This window comes from Moschus berezovskii, chromosome 6, assembly GCF_049115385.1.
Source record: "Moschus berezovskii isolate FMDL1 chromosome 6, NW_MosBer_1.0, whole genome shotgun sequence".
NCBI classification, from domain to species: domain Eukaryota; kingdom Metazoa; phylum Chordata; class Mammalia; order Artiodactyla; family Moschidae; genus Moschus; species Moschus berezovskii.
This window is the reverse complement of record NC_142465.1, coordinates 87,700,900-87,716,629: the sequence shown is the minus strand read 5'-3', so window position 1 is coordinate 87,716,629 and position 15,730 is coordinate 87,700,900. Positions and strand designations below refer to the sequence as shown.

The 15,730-nt window shown below is 41.5% G+C and overlaps 1 pseudogene; it reads right to left on the bottom strand.

Moving 5' to 3' along the window:
- Nucleotides 1-8,595: 8,595 nt before the first annotated feature.
- On the bottom strand, nt 8,596-14,970 carry LOC129536110 (large ribosomal subunit protein uL23 pseudogene; annotated as a pseudogene).
- Between the last annotated feature and the right edge of the window lie 760 nt (nt 14,971-15,730).

The window sequence follows — 15,730 nt, the reverse complement described above, 5'->3', positions numbered from 1 at the left end:
GTACACAATATATTTTTATACATTTCAAAATGATCATATGAGGTCTTGTTACAATATATCGCCATAAAAAGATATTACATAGTCTTTGACTATAATATAAATATATTCCCACAGTGTATATTTCATACCTATGACTCAGTTATTTTTCCAACTGCAAGTTTGTATCTCTTGGTCTCACTCACCTCTTTCTTTCCTCTCCCAACTGCCTTTCCTCTCTGGCAACCACCCTGTTTGTTCTCACTACTATAGGCTATAGGCTATAGCTATAGGATCTGTTTTTGTTTTATTGTTTGGTTATTTGTTTTTAGATTTTACACACAAGTGAAATCATATAATATTTATCTTTCTCTAACTTTTTTCACTGAGTGTTAATACCCTCTAGCTTCATCCATGTTGTCACAAATGGAAATATTTCATTGTTTTTTATTGTAATATTCCATTGTCTACATCTACCACTTCTTTATTTATTCATCTCTTTTTTCCTTTTTTAATATTTTTTTAAAAATTATGAAAGTCTGATAGCACATTTAGAGGACACTATAACTGGAAAACACAGAACAAGCTTACATATAGTTCCACTATATATCACAATTATTTTTTAAGTAGATAAGATTTTTAGTTAGAATTTCAATATCAAACTCTCAAAAATTAATAGAACGAATATACAGAGAAGTAGAAGGATATAGTAGACCTGAAAATCACTGTGAACCAATTCAACATAATTAAAATCTGTCTAATTTTCACACAATAGTAGGATACAAATTCTATTCAAGTTCCTATAGACTGTAAAGTAGGAGATGCTGGAACAGATCCAAGGACATAAACAAGGTGCAAAAGTATCATGGCTAACGTTATTGAAATCATACAGAATCTGTTCCCTTATCACTGTGGAATTACGTTAGAAATCAGCATCAAAAGATATTTAAAAATAGGCCCACATATTATCAAGTGCAGTATGACATTTACCAAGAGAGATCTTTGACTTAGCCATTAAAAACCTCAGTAAAGTTAGAAGACTGAAAAAAGCACAGAGGGTGATTGCAGACAGGAAAACATTTAAATGAAAAATGAGAAATTAATATTGAAGTTAGTTTAACAAAATCCCATGTATTTGGAAATTAAATGTTCACTTTCAAATGATGGATGTATCTAAGAAGCCATAACAAGGAAATTTAGCAAATATTTGTAATAGAATAAAAATGAAAAGAGAATTTACCAGAATTTTTTGCACACAGCTGAAGCTGCTCAGTGTAATTAAATACAATGTGGAGTCTTGACTAAGGTATGAAAACATATAGTGGACACTGGCATAAAATTTTGTGAAATTTGAACAAAATCTGTACTTTAGTTAGTAATACTGTATAACTTGCTAATTTCCTGTTTTCTTTTTTTACAACATAGTTTATATTCATACTTTAAATTCATTCATCTCTTAATGGTCCCTTAGGTTGGTTCCATATCTTGGCTATAGAAAACAATGAACATAAAGATCCATATATCTTTTCTGATTAGTGTCTTGTTTCCTTCTGATACATACCCAGAAGTGGAATTGCTGGATGATATGGTAGTTCTATTCCGAGTTTTTTGAGTAATCTCTATGTTGTTTTTTCTATAGCGGCTGCACCAATTTACATTCCCCCCAACAGTGTTAAAGATTTCCTTTTTTCCACATCCTTGCTATCACTTGTTATTTGCATTCCTTTTGATAATAGCCATTCTGACAGGTGTGAAGTGATATCTCATTGTGGTTTTGATTTGCATTTCCTTGATGATTAATGATGTAGAACATCCTTTCATGTGCCCGTTGGCCATCTGCATGTCTTCTTTGGAAAAATGTTTATTCAGGTCGTCTGTGCATTGAGTGCATCTGCCTCCAAACATAAAATGGTTTACTGTGTACAATGAAGAAAAGGGCAAAATGTTTGTGGACTGATTGTATCAATGTCATAAGCTAAATGCAACCAAATTTTAGATTGCTCACTAGGAATTCTGGAATCATCTAATTTTCCTTTTTATGGAAAAAAAATAAGCCTCACTCTCATTACTTGCCTGTAAATGATCAGGTTTTCTTCACCATGACATGTGATTCTTCACAAACATAGAATCTAACCCTTCATTGAACATTGCCTTTAATTTTTTTTAAAAGGAGGAACATTTCTTTCACTGAAAGGGAAGGAAAGAGAAAGAAGATGGGTGCAGAAATAGATGTGTTCGTAGGATTTTCCAAGGGATGATCAGAGAGCACCACCCAATGCTTTTTTTTTCCCTCAATGAACTGGAATGAAGAAGAGGTAAGAAGTGGGAAAGAGTGAAAGGTTAAAAGAGAAAGGAAAACATGTTAAATAATCAAAGAAAGAGAGGGGGGACTGCTTAGAAAAATTCCCATTTATAAGATGGAAAATGAATAAATTAATACAAAAATACTTATTTGTGAGGGGATGTAAGGATGCTGCTAGGTAGAAATAAATTTCATATTTCTGTGTTCAGAAGAAAAGAATCCAAAGCATTCAGGAAATCATATGCTGTGTAAATAAATTGTATGTAAACTCTTATCTTGAACTTGTAAGATTTTAGGTTTATAACTAAAGCAAATAGCTACCTATTTGCCTGTGATAAAAATAATACAGAAAAAAATTAATGAGAAGGAATTCTGTTAATTGTCACTTAAGCCAAACCATTTCCTTTCTTTGAAATCCAGCTGGAAAAGTTCACCGGGCGAGAATTTTGTTGTAAACCCAAAGTACAAACACTCATTACAGGACAAACAGCGGAAATTATTCCACCATTAATCTGTCAGTCATCAACACAGCCCATTCAGGCCATTACAAAGGCTTTATTTGCTCATGGACTTTTGTGCTCTGGCTATATTTCTCTGTCCTTTCCTCAAGAAGGGACAGACATTTAGTCATCGGAATATGGGAGGGGCACTGAAATTTATCTGGCTCAGTACTCTGCATATGCTTGCCTTGACTTTACATAAATCACAGAGAGTCCATGCGTGAGAGTCTCCAGCTAAATAAAACTCAATAACTCTCAAGGGAACCTGTTTCAGGTTGAACAGATCTTCCTTCCATTGAACTGAAATGTTTCCCTGATGTGTCCAGCTCTTTCCTGAGTTTGTGCATTAAAAATTTTCACAACAACTCTAATGTTTATTCCATATGCTATGGTCACCAAGAGGGAAGACAGTTATGGTATACTCCCCCAGCCTTCTTTTTCCAGTTGTTCAGTTGCTCAGTCGTGTCTGACTCTTTGTGACCCCATGAACTGCAGTACGCCAGGCTTCCTTGTCCATCATCATTTCTCAGAATTTGCTCAAACTCAAGTCTGTTGAGTTGGTGATGTCACCCAACCATCTCATCCTCTGTCACCCTCTTCTCCTGCCCTCAATCTTTTCCAGTATCAGAATCTTTTCCAATGAGTCGGCTCTTCGCATTAGGTGGCCAAAGGATTAGAGCTTCAGCTTCATCATCAGTCCTTCCAATGAATATTCAGGGTTGATTTTCTTTAGGATTGACTAGTTTGACTTCCTTGCAGTCCAAAGGACTCTCAAGAGTCTTCTCCAGCAACACAGTTCAAAAGCATCGATTCTTCAGTGCTCAGTATTCTTTATGGTCCAACTTTTACATCCATACATGACTACTGGAAAAACTATAGCTTTGACTACATAGACTTTTGTCAGCATACACACTATGTTTCTCATAGCTTTCCTTCCAAGAAGCAAGGGTCTTTGAATTTCATGGCTGTAGTCACAGGCCACAGTGATTTTGGAGCCCAAGAAAATAAAATCTGTCATTGTTTCCATTTTTTCCCCTTCTACTTGCCATGAAGTGATGGGATCAGATGCCAGAAATAACCAAATTCTGGAAAGAATAAAAATTAAGGCAATTATATTTCATCTTTATGATAAATAAAGATTGCTTACCTAAAGCCAATTTCACATTTCAAATAGCTTAATAGAATAGAATTTTACCAGAACAACTTGTGAACAAATAGGAGAGAAAAATGTCTAGTGGGAAAGAGAGTTCTCTGGGTCTATAACATTTGGTTTGATTATAAGCTGAGTACATTTAATTTATTTTTCACAGAGTTCTATCAGAAAACTGCTCGGTCTGCTTAAGACTACTTTTCTTTCTTAAATTATAGAGGTAATGTCAAGCCATAGTGACCCATTACAGGATATACAATTCTGTTGCTAAATTACATAAGGAAAGCTGATATTTTTCTTACACTCTGTGCCTCTTAATGCATTACCCTGGGCCTCTTCCCTCTTTCCCAGCTTCAATCTTTTTCTTCATAGAAACCATTGTCTGGCTTACATTAAAAGTGTACTTTAGAGGCTTTCCAAGTGGCTCAGTGATAAAGAGTCTACCTACCAATGCAGGAGACATGGATTCGATCCCTGATCTGGGAAGATTCCACATGGCACGAGAGCCCAGTAGTCACAAATACTGAGCCCATGCGCTGTAACTACTGAAGTCCACTTCAGTAGAGCCCATGCTCTGCAATGAGAAGCCACCTCAATGTGAAGCCTGAGCACTAGAGAGTAGACCCTACTCACTGCAACTAGAGAAAAGCCTGCAGCAGTGAAGACCCAGCACAAGCAAAAAACAAAAACGGAGTGGGGAGTGTACTTGAGCTTGCTGCCCAATTTTTCCAAGAAGAAAGCAGAAAGTTAATTAGAAATAAATAAATACTAAAAGACTATCATTAGAGCTTCACTTCTTTAATGTAAAAAGGGCTTATTCTAATCATTTCATTTCTCTCGAATTTTCTCTTTCATATGAGTGCTTTTATGTACCACTTTTCACAGGAAATGTCTCCATGTAATGCAGTTATTCTGTCATAAGCAGGTTCAAACCAGGTAGGTAGTTTTTCTTTTTTTTTCCAGAAATCGTTCACACTGAAGACATACTGACTTCTCTCACCCAGAAACCACAGGTCTCAGTTTCTCCTCTGCTGAGGCAAAATGTTTCTCCCTACCTTCTCAGCAGTTTTCCAGCAAACTTACTAGTTCTTGATCTTTCCGTTTCATAAGCTTAACCGTATTAGTTGTCATTAACCCACCCAATTGGCCAAGACCTACCAGTGTCACCCAAACCTGTCACGAATTAACTTCTGCTCAGGGTCTACTGTGGACAAGGACATTTTAAGCAGATGACTGGAGCCCGAGGGCATTTTTGGAAGCTGTCAGACTCGATGGGAATGTGGGAAGACTCCTCAATGCTAGCAGGAGTGTATCAGCCTCCGTTTCAATCCTAGTGCTTCCACTTCCTAATTCTGGGACTTTGGGTCCATTGCTCAACCTCTCTGAGCTTTGTGGTTTTTCTCTGTCCTTAAGCCATGTACTGAACCCCATGGTGATGGGTACCTCCAGCCTATACCACCCAGACTGACCTCAGGCCTCTAGTTGTTTCAGTTCAGTTCAGTTGCTCAGTGGTGTCTGACTCTTTGAGATTCCATGGACTGCAGCGTGCCAGGCCTCCCTGTCCATCACCAACTCCCAGAGTTCACGCAAACTCATGTCCATTGAGTCAGTGATGCCATCCAACTATCTCATCCTCTGTCATCCCCTTCTCCTCCTGCCTTCAATCTTTCCCAGTATCAGGGTTTTTTCAAATGAGTCAGTTCTTCACAACAGGTGGCCAACGTATTGGAGTTTCAGCTTCAACATCAGTCCTTCCAATGAACACCCAGGACTGATCTCCTTTAGGATGGACTGGTTGGATCTCCTTGCAGTCCAAGGGACTCTCAAAAGCCTTCTCCAACACCACAGTTCAAAAGCATCAATTCTTCTGCGCTCAGCTTTCCTTATAGTCCAACTCTCACATCCATACATGACTACTGATGATACGAAATCGGAAGGGGGAAGAGCACTTGTTTCCCCAATACCTCACTAACCCCTGCGATGGTCATGTCCCCTGCTCCCCCAGTCCCCAGATCACTGGAGCTCTGACTCATCCCATGACCGAGAGCAGCTCTTCCTGGAGAAGCTCTTCATCAGCTCTAACATCGTTTTCTTGACTGCTCTTTCAGCCTAGGGGTAGGAATGGCTTTCTACTGTGGCTAGTTTCCTGGATGCCTCAGCATTCCTGATTGATTCCCTCAGATCTGCCTGCTAATCTGCAAACAGTCTCTTCTTTGAATTCGCTTCAGAATTTCATCTCTGTGTATCTCCTATTTCTTGCTGGAGCCTTGACTGAAATACCTCATAGGACTGTTGGAAGGATTAAATAATATATATAAAGTGCTTCCCAGGTGACTTCCCATGTGGTGCTATTGGTAAAGAACCTATCCACCAATGCAGATAGATGAAAGAAACACGGGTTTGATCCCTGGGTCGGGAAGATCCCCTGGAGTAGGGCATAGCAACCCACTCCAGTATTCTTGCCTGAAGAAGCCCCATGGACAGAGGAGCCTGGTGGGCTACAGTCCATGGGGTCACAAAGAGTCAGACATGACTGAAGCAACTTAGCATGCACTCACGTATAAAGTACTTAGAAGAGTTTAGGGCACAGATTAAATACTCTGTGATTAACTGTTGTTATCACTTAGGCTGCCATCTCTTCCTTTCCTATCAGTCCTGGAACACAGAGCACTCCAATTGCCAAAATATTGAGTTGGCCAAAAAATTTGTTTGAGTTTTCCTATAAGATGTTATGGAAAAACCCAAATGAACTTTTTGGCCAATCCAATAGATAGGGTTCCTTCCTATCTCTAGAAAGCCTTGAGTGTCTGGAGGGCCTCCACCAACCTCCCTCCATGAGGACATTAGCACAGGCTTGGATGGGAAACTAGAGTGAAACTGACTCAGATACAAATGGAAAATCAACAAGCTGGGGCTTGAGGAGCTCAGGGAGTCTCAAGAAGTAAACAGGCAGAGACTAAGAATTCAGTCCTTTTGGCAAGATTTGAGCTCCAGCAACTGAAAATTAGAGGAGTCTTTGATTGATTGGATATTTAGAGGGTATGGCAGAGTGCAGGGAAGTATAAAATGCCAAAGACCAACTTCCTCTACTTCATAACTTGGCCAAAAGCCAGGCTGGCTATTGTCCAAGTTTTTGAAGACCAGGTGGACTTGAGTGTTTGGGACTAAAAGGATCTTATCTTAAAGAGTGCCAGCTGGCAGAGTTCATGTTCACATATTTATACTGGTGGAATCTATTTCAGGCAGGAACCAAGACCATTCTTTATTAAGAGGACTGAGGGCATAAATAGAGGGTTAAGAGGCTGTATAGGGTAATGGTTGAAACGCAGGCTCTTGGGACAGCCTGACAAGATTCTAAATCAGTTCTACCACCTTCTTAACTGGACAGCACTGGGCAGATCACTCAGGCTCCCTAAAGTCTCAATATTTTAGTCTGTAAAAATGTTACTGACAGATTCTACCCTGAAAGTGGTTATGAGAACTAAATAAGGAAATTAAGGTACAAGGCCTCATGCTGCTGCTGCTGCTGCTAAGTCACTTCAGTCGTGTCCAACTCTGTGTGACCCCATAGACGGAAGCCCACCAGGCTCCCCCGTCCCTGAGATTCTCCAGGCAAGAACACTGGAGTGGGTTGCCATTTCCTTCTCCAATGTGTGAAAGTGAAAAGTGAAAGTGAAGTCACTCAGTCGTGTCCGACCCTTAGCGACCCCACAGACTGCTAATATTTCTAAAATTGGTTCCTTCCAAAGTTGAAATTGTGCTTGAGCTTACATATTTCAAATGTTTCCAGTTGTTCTTCCATGAAAGATAAAATTAATCTAAACCACATATAAATTATAGCATAAACACTAAATTATCAAACAATACTACATCATAACCTTTGATACCATGACTCTGTAGACAAGACTATCATTCAGAAATACTACCCTGTGAATGATCACAACTGTGAAGCAAGGAAAGCCTAGGCTAAGCAAGAGATGGTCAGGGCTTCATTGGCTGGTGAATGAATGATAGCTAGTGATTTCGGTGGGAATGACAACTTTGGTCAAGGAGGAAACTTCAGTGGTCAAGGTGGCTTTGGTGGCAGCTGTGGTGGTGGTGGATATGGAGGTAGTGGATATGGCTATAATGGATTTGTGCTATACTTAGTTGCTCAGTTGTATCTGACTCTTCAAGCCCCCAGGCTCCTCTGTCCATGGGGTTTCTCCAGGCAAGAATACTGGAGTGGGTTGCTGTGCCCTCCTCCAGGGGATCTTCCCAACCCAGGGATTGTACCCAGGTCTCCTGCATCGCAGGCAGATTCTTTACCAGCTGAGCTTCCAGGGAAGCCCCATAATGGATTTGGTGATGACAAAAACAATTTTGGAGGTGGCAAAAGCCACAATGATTTTGGCAGTACAATAGTCAAGCTTCAAATTTTGGACCCATAACAGGAGGAAACTTTGGAGGCAGAAGTTCAGGCCCTTGTGGTGGTGGAGGCCAATACTTTGCCAAACCATGAAACCAAGGTGGCTATGGCAGCTCCAGCAGTAGCTATGGCAGCGACAGAAGGTTTTTATTACTGCCAGGAAACAAAGCTTAGGAAGAAAGGATAGTCAAACAAGTGACAGGGAAGCCACAGGTTACAACAGACTTGAGAACTCAGCCAGGCACAGTGGTGGCGGGGCCTAGCTGCAACAAAGAAGACATGTTTTAGACAATACTCACATGTATGGATGAGAAACCTCCAGGACTGTGTTTGCAACTGATTGTATAACAGGTTATTTTAGCTTCTCTCCTGTGGAAAGTGTGAAGCATTACAACGAAGTGTTTTAGTTGGGTCTTTTTGTACCCGAGCTACTGATGCTAAATGTAATAGTCTGATCATGATGCTGAATAAATGTGTCTTTTTTAAAAATAAAATTTCTATAATCAGACCCATCTGAGTTTAAATTCCAGCTCTGCCACTTCAGAGCATTTTGACCTTTGGGTAACTGACTTTATCTCATTAAGCTTCAGTTTTCTCATCTGTAAAATGAAAGGAGGAATAGTTCCAACCTCCCAGAATAGTTATGGATTTTGAGATGATGCAGCAAGCATTGTCTCTCATTAGTTTACTTCCAACAGATGAAAGTTGTGAGAATTCAAATAATGACTAAAATAGAAGGCATCCCTAAGAACATCTGGGAACTCTCACAATTTAAGAGAGAATTGACTATAAAGGGGCATGAAAGTAAATTCCTAGCTTTATGCTCATTCGTGTCTAGTTCTTTGCAACCCCATGGACTGTAGCCCACCAGCCTCCTTTATCCATGGAATTCTCCAGGCAAGAATACTGAAGTGGGTTGCCGTTTCCTTCTCCAGGGGATATTCCTGACCCAGGGATCAAACCTGTGTCTCCTGCATTGCAGGCAGATTCCTTACCGTCTGAGCCACTAGGGAAGCCCATGAGGGTAAATTGTGGGGATGGTGATAAAAATGTTTAATTCTTGTTCAGGGTGGTGTATAGAATTGTCAAAAATTCATTGAATTGAACATGTAAGATCAGTTCATGTTATTGTATAAAAATTATACTGCAATGAAAAGAGAAAGAATAGTTATGAACTGCTCTAGATCTAAGTTTATCTCATCCAAGTCTCTATGTGAAGCCTATAAAGTATCATTGATAATATTTATTTTAGAGAAAAGGTGAGGGAGATGCTGTTGTCCATAAGTTACTATTTCTGCTCTAAACTACTCATCTGCTGAAAACCAGTAAGGACAATGGGGAGGCCCTAGTCATGAGTGTTGTTCATAGGATCCTTGGGAATAGTGAATCCAGGGCTTATCTTCACTGATCTTACTTAGGGCTTCTATCTATAATTGACTTGATAAATGGCTAGGGCAGGCACACCCACCCAAAGACCTGTTTGTATATATATGGCAAAGGCTTCATTAACAGCAGCTGGGAACTTTCCTGGTGGTCCAGTGGTTATGAATCTGTCTTCCAATGCAGGGGACATCCCTGGTCAGGGAATTAAGAACCCATGTGTGCCAGGGCAACTAAGCCCATACACTCCAACTACTGAGCCCATGTGCCCCAGCTAGAGAGAAGCCCATGCACCACAACGAAGGATCTATATGCTGCAACACAGATCCCACATGCTGTAACTGCAACTAAGATCTGATGCAGCCAGAAAGAAAGCCATCCACCTTAATTAAAAAAATAATAATAATAACAAAAAACAGTGGCTGTAGTCTTGCTGTACAGGAGTAAGGCATGCATACCTGATGACAGAAAGGGTGAACCCATGAGTTGATAAATGGATGAATGAACAAATAAGAGCTTACTTAATGGTTGTGATGCATCCCCTTGATTATTTAACATGACTTAATTTCCACAAAATTGTGTGAAGTAGAGGTTATCCAACCCACTCCAGTATTCTTGCCTGGAGAATCCCATGGACGGAGGAGCCTGATGGGCTACAGTCCACAGGGTCACAAAGAGTCGGACACGACTGAACGACTTCACTTCACTTTACAAATAGGAAAATCTATGCTTAGAAAATTAAGTGATTGATTAACCTAGCATTCTATGGCCTGATCATAGTAGAAATGAACCCCATATAATCTAATTACATTCTAAGTTGTTGCAAAGAATATTTCTAAGAGCTCCCATGTATCATAGTAGAGCATGTAATCATCGTTTAGTATGCATCAAGAGTTTTAGTCTCTTTCAGTTGCCACTCCAGTCTGTGCTTCATACCTCTGTTAGGGAATTAATCAATAGAAAGTTATGAGGTAGGATACATTTTTAAGTACTAGCCAATGCTTTCCTCTATTATTTTCTCTACTTCTTCATTCTTAATGTCTTCTAAACAGCAGATAGGTTATCTGAATTCTATTATCCTCAGGCCGGGTGCTTCCCAGATGGTGCTAGTGGCAAAGAACCTTCCTGCCAGTGCAGAAGATGTAAAAGACTTGGGTTTGATCCCTGAGTCAGGAAGATCTTCCTGGAGGCGGGTATGGCAACTCACCCCAGTATTCTTACCTAGAGAATCCCATGGACAGAGACTCCTGAAGGGCTACAGTCCATAGGGTCACAAAGAGTCGGACATGACTGACTGAGCATGCACACCCTTAGGCAGAATAAATTAACAGAAAGCAGAAAATAATGAGCTTCTTTTGGCTTTTGACACCCCAAAGAGAATGGCAAGTGTGCAGGGCATAAATAAGACGTAGAAATCTACTCAGTAATGTAGAGGATGGGATTCCCGACAAAGATTTCCTGGTGTAGGAAGAAGCTGGATCATATATGCTAACATGGCCTGCAGATGGGCCCACCCCCTCCCCTTCTCCCTCACTCATTCAAGAGTCAGGTGGAAAGGAGGCATTACCAAAGATCCAGGTAGGTTTTTGGGTTCCTGGGAATAGCCTAGAAAAATGACTGCGAGGTGTGTCCAACAGATAGATACTGAAGGTGTGGTCCTTGTGGGAGCTGGAGTGGTAGGTCTTTCCCATTCCCAGTGTCGGCCATCCCACTGTTGCCTGCCAGCATGGACAGATGGTGACCAGAGATCAGATTCAAACTTGTACTTCCACTCCCGACCTCTCGTCCATTGAACATTCTCCAGAAATTTGAGGCATCTCTGGGAAATGTGGGAGGAAATCCCCGAACTGACAGAGATTAATTCCTGCTGCATTGGAAGAATGGGGGCTCCAAACAGAAATTAGGTTATAGAAGAACAGACTGTTATACTCCCTGCCATAGCTCAGCAGGTAGAGTGTAGGACTGTAGAAAAACAGGCTTCTTGTACAGTTCAGTTTGCCAACTGGCATTCACTTTGTTATAACTGTGTCCACAATAGATAGTCATTCTTCAAATAGTGTGGTTCAGTTCAGTTCACTCAGTCATGTCTGATTCTTTGCAACTCCATGAACCATAGCACGCCAGGCCTCCCTGTCCATCACCAACTCCCAGAGTTCACCCAAACCCATGTCCATTGAGTCAGTGGTGCCATCCAACCATCTCATCCTCTGTTGTCCCCTTCTCCTCCTTCCCTCAATCTTTCCCAGCATCAGGGTCTTTTCAAGTGAGTCAGCTCTTCACATCAGGTGGCCAAAGTATTGGAGTTTCAGCTTTAGCATAAGTCCTTCCAGTGAACACCCAGGACTGATCTCCTTTAGGATAGACTGGTTGGATCTCCTTGCAGTCCAAGGGACTCTCAAGAGTCTTCTCCAACACCACAGTTCAAAAGCATCCATTCTTCGGTGCTCAGTTTTCCTTATAGTCCAACTCTCACATCCATACATGACCACTGGACAAACCATAGCCTTGTCTAGATGGACCTTTGGTGATCCTATTTTGTGTGCATGCTGCTTCTGCTGTTTAGTCACTAAGTTGTGTCCAACTCTTTGAAACCCCATGAACTGTAGACTGCCAGGCTCATTTATCCATGGGATTTCCCAGGCAAGAATACTGGAGTGGGTTGCCATTTTCTTCTCCAGGGGATCTTCCCGACACAGGGACTGAATCCACAACTCCTGCTTTGACAGGCAGGATCTTTACCACTAAACCACCTGTAGAAGCCCAACTTTATGAATATAGCCTCAAGTTTATCTTTGCTTGAAAATTCCTGGACTTTATTCTTCATGAGTTATGTGACCTTCAGCTTACACCCCTTAGAGCGCGTTAAACTTTTGTCCTGGAACTTGTTTATTTTGAAGCAGAAACTGTTAAGATGAGAGTCTTTTATTGGTGCAAAAAATCCTCCTGTCCAACATGAATTTTTCATGATTCTTCTCTGTGTGCTCCACACTCCATAACAGAACCCTACTCATTTTTTAAAAAATCTTTGGCCTCACCACAAAGCATGTGCATGCATGCATGCTCAGTCGCTTTAGTCATGTCCAACTCTTTGCGACCCTATGGACTAGAGCCCGCCAGGCTCCTCTGTCCATGGTATTCTCCAGCCAAGAATACTAGAGTGGGTTGCCATGCCTTCCTGCAGGGGATCTTCCTGACCCAGGGATAGAACCCACATATCCTGTGTCTCCAACATTGCAGGCAGATTCTTTACCACTAAGCCATCTGGGAAGCCCCACCACAGGGTATATGGGACCTTAATTCACCAACCAGGAATGGAACCCACTGGGCCCCTGCATTGGAAGCACACAGTCTTAACCACTGGACCACGAGGAAAGTCCCAGCAGCTCCATATTCTTACTTATGTAGTCATCTCTAGTATCCCATATATCACCTGGATCCCATACATCAAGGATGACTCAGGGATAACCATGCATATAAGGCAAAAACAACCTGGGAGAGGGAGGAGCCACCAAGCCAATTTCCTTGAAAAAACTTTGTCATTTGAAACTTTGGAGACTCGGTGGCCCAACCCAACAGCTGGTTAGATGGGAAAGTGGTCAAAGGTAATGGAAGTAAGTCTATTTCAGTGGCCCGGGAAATAGATAATGATGTTTTGGACTAAGATGTAATGTTGAGACATGATTGATTTAGGAACACACTATATTTTGAAAGTAGAATCAGTAGGATTTGGGAGTAGAGTATGAGGTAAAGAAAAAGGTCAGGTCTGATCCCTGTGGAACTGTGTACAAGCCCCTCTGTCCTTGACTTTTGAAGTAAAATGCTGACTCGAGAGTTAATGATTAGGAAATGTGAAGATGTAGAAACAAAGAAGAGATGTTGGGCTAGGGAACTGGTAACAATTTAGACGATAATTCTGCCATATAACAGAATCATCATATTCCCCATTCCCCGAAAGACATAGATAAAGGCCTGACACACATTCCTAAGTTGATTTTACGGGAGGCAGACCGCCCTCTCTACCCTCCACTCAGATGAAAACTGATGACCACAAGAATACAGACCCTACACTGGTTGAAACCAGAAGATGGATGATGCTTGAAACTTCACCTTAACGTCAGTCAGTCCAAGAGCTGATCATGCTCTGCTCCTTGAACACTACAAAACTTCTCACTACTCTGTCCAGGGCACTGTCTTCAGGGCATTCGCCCACTGTGGGCCCCTTTGTCTAGCAAAGCAACAGAAGCTACTCTTCTTTCTACGACACCCAAAACTCGGTCTCCACATTTCTATTCGGCACCACTGAACAGAGGCTGAGTTTTGGCAACACCTGTGCAGGCCACACTTACCTGGAATTTCACACCAATGAATAAAATGTGACTCTCAAGACTATCACCAGCATCCATGACTCCCCACAGCACCCCATGGATAGTCTATATCTTTTTTTTTTAACATAGTGAAAACTTTTATATTTGGAATTAACCAGCTCGACTCAGTTTAGATGATCCCAATTTTGTTGGCAGAAGGCAATGGCAAGCCACTCCAGTACTCTTGCCTAGAAAATCCCATGGACAGAGGAGCCTGGTGGGCTACAGTCCATGGGGTTGCAACTAGTCGGACAAGACTGAGCAACTTCACTTTCACTTTTCACTTTCACACATTGGAGAAGGAAATGGCAACCCACTCCAGTGTTCTTGCCTGGAGAATCCCAGGGATGGGGGAGCCTGGTGGGCTTCCGTCTATGGGGTCACACAGAGTCGGACGCGACTGAAGTGACTTAGCAGTAGCAGTAGCAGCAATTTTGTTGGCAACATCCAAAGCATCATAGTCAGGAGCTAGTCGAACATATGCCTTCTTCTCTCCATCAGGCCTGATCAGAGTATTGACCTTAGCCATGTCAATGTCATAGAGCTTCTTCACAGCCTGTTTAATTTGGTGCTTGTTGGCCTTGACATCCACAATGAATACCAATGTGTTGTCTTCTATTATCTTCATGGCTGACTTGGTGGTGAGGGGGAATTTGATGATGGCATAAGTGGTCAAGTTTGTTTCTCCTAGGGGCGCTCTTCCGAGGATATTTGGGCTGCCTCCTGAGCCACAGTGTTTTGGGCAACCAGAAGGTGGGTGATGTCCAGATCTTTTTCTTGTGGCTGTGGATACCTTTCAACACTGCTTTCTTGGCCTTCAAAGCCTTTGCTTTGGCTTCAGCTTTAGGAGGGGCAGGGGCTTCCTTCTTCGCCTTCAGCGCCATCTTCATGAAAAAGTATAGACTATATCTTAAGAAATAACATTTTCCTAGGACTCTTGAAAACATTCTTCTATGTCTCATTTGTTAAGACAGCTCTGTAACAATGTTCAGAAACAGGTCAAGTACTTTAAAATCTTCCCTCTTGATGATGCAATGTTTTTAAACTAAATACAGATTTTTTTCTCATGAACAGAGAATAGTGTTAAAATCTCAGATAGGACCAGTGATGAGAAGGGCATGCTGATTAGAATATTGTTGAAGATATGAAAAAAATAAAGATTTCTCATCAGGTTATCCTGGTAGGCATGGTACCCACAATATTCTCTCTTTAAAACTAGGCTTTTTCACTCCCACACACATCCCCTTCATCTGCTCCCCCTCAGCGTGGATGGTGGTTGCCCCAATCTCCTGATCTAGAGAAAACAATGCATGGGGAGTGGGTCAGATGGCCAGGGCCCAGGGAAAATATGTCTGTCTTGTCTTCTCTAGGCAAGATGCAGAGGAAAGCTTATAGAACTAGAGACAGGCTTTCACTACAAACAATGAAGGAAGGATCAATTATTTCCTACCAGTCATCATGGAGACAGTTGGTAAAAAATTAACAACTTCACTTTTGTGCCCAGAGCCCAAGCAAAGAGAACAAAGAGTAGCAGGTGCTGACAAGCAGCAACAACCAAATGATAAGGAGCATTTGGAAGAGGCTGCTGGTGATTAAGCCAGCTCTTGGGTTTGACAACTGAAAAAGGAGAGAAAATGTTCTTAATGTTCC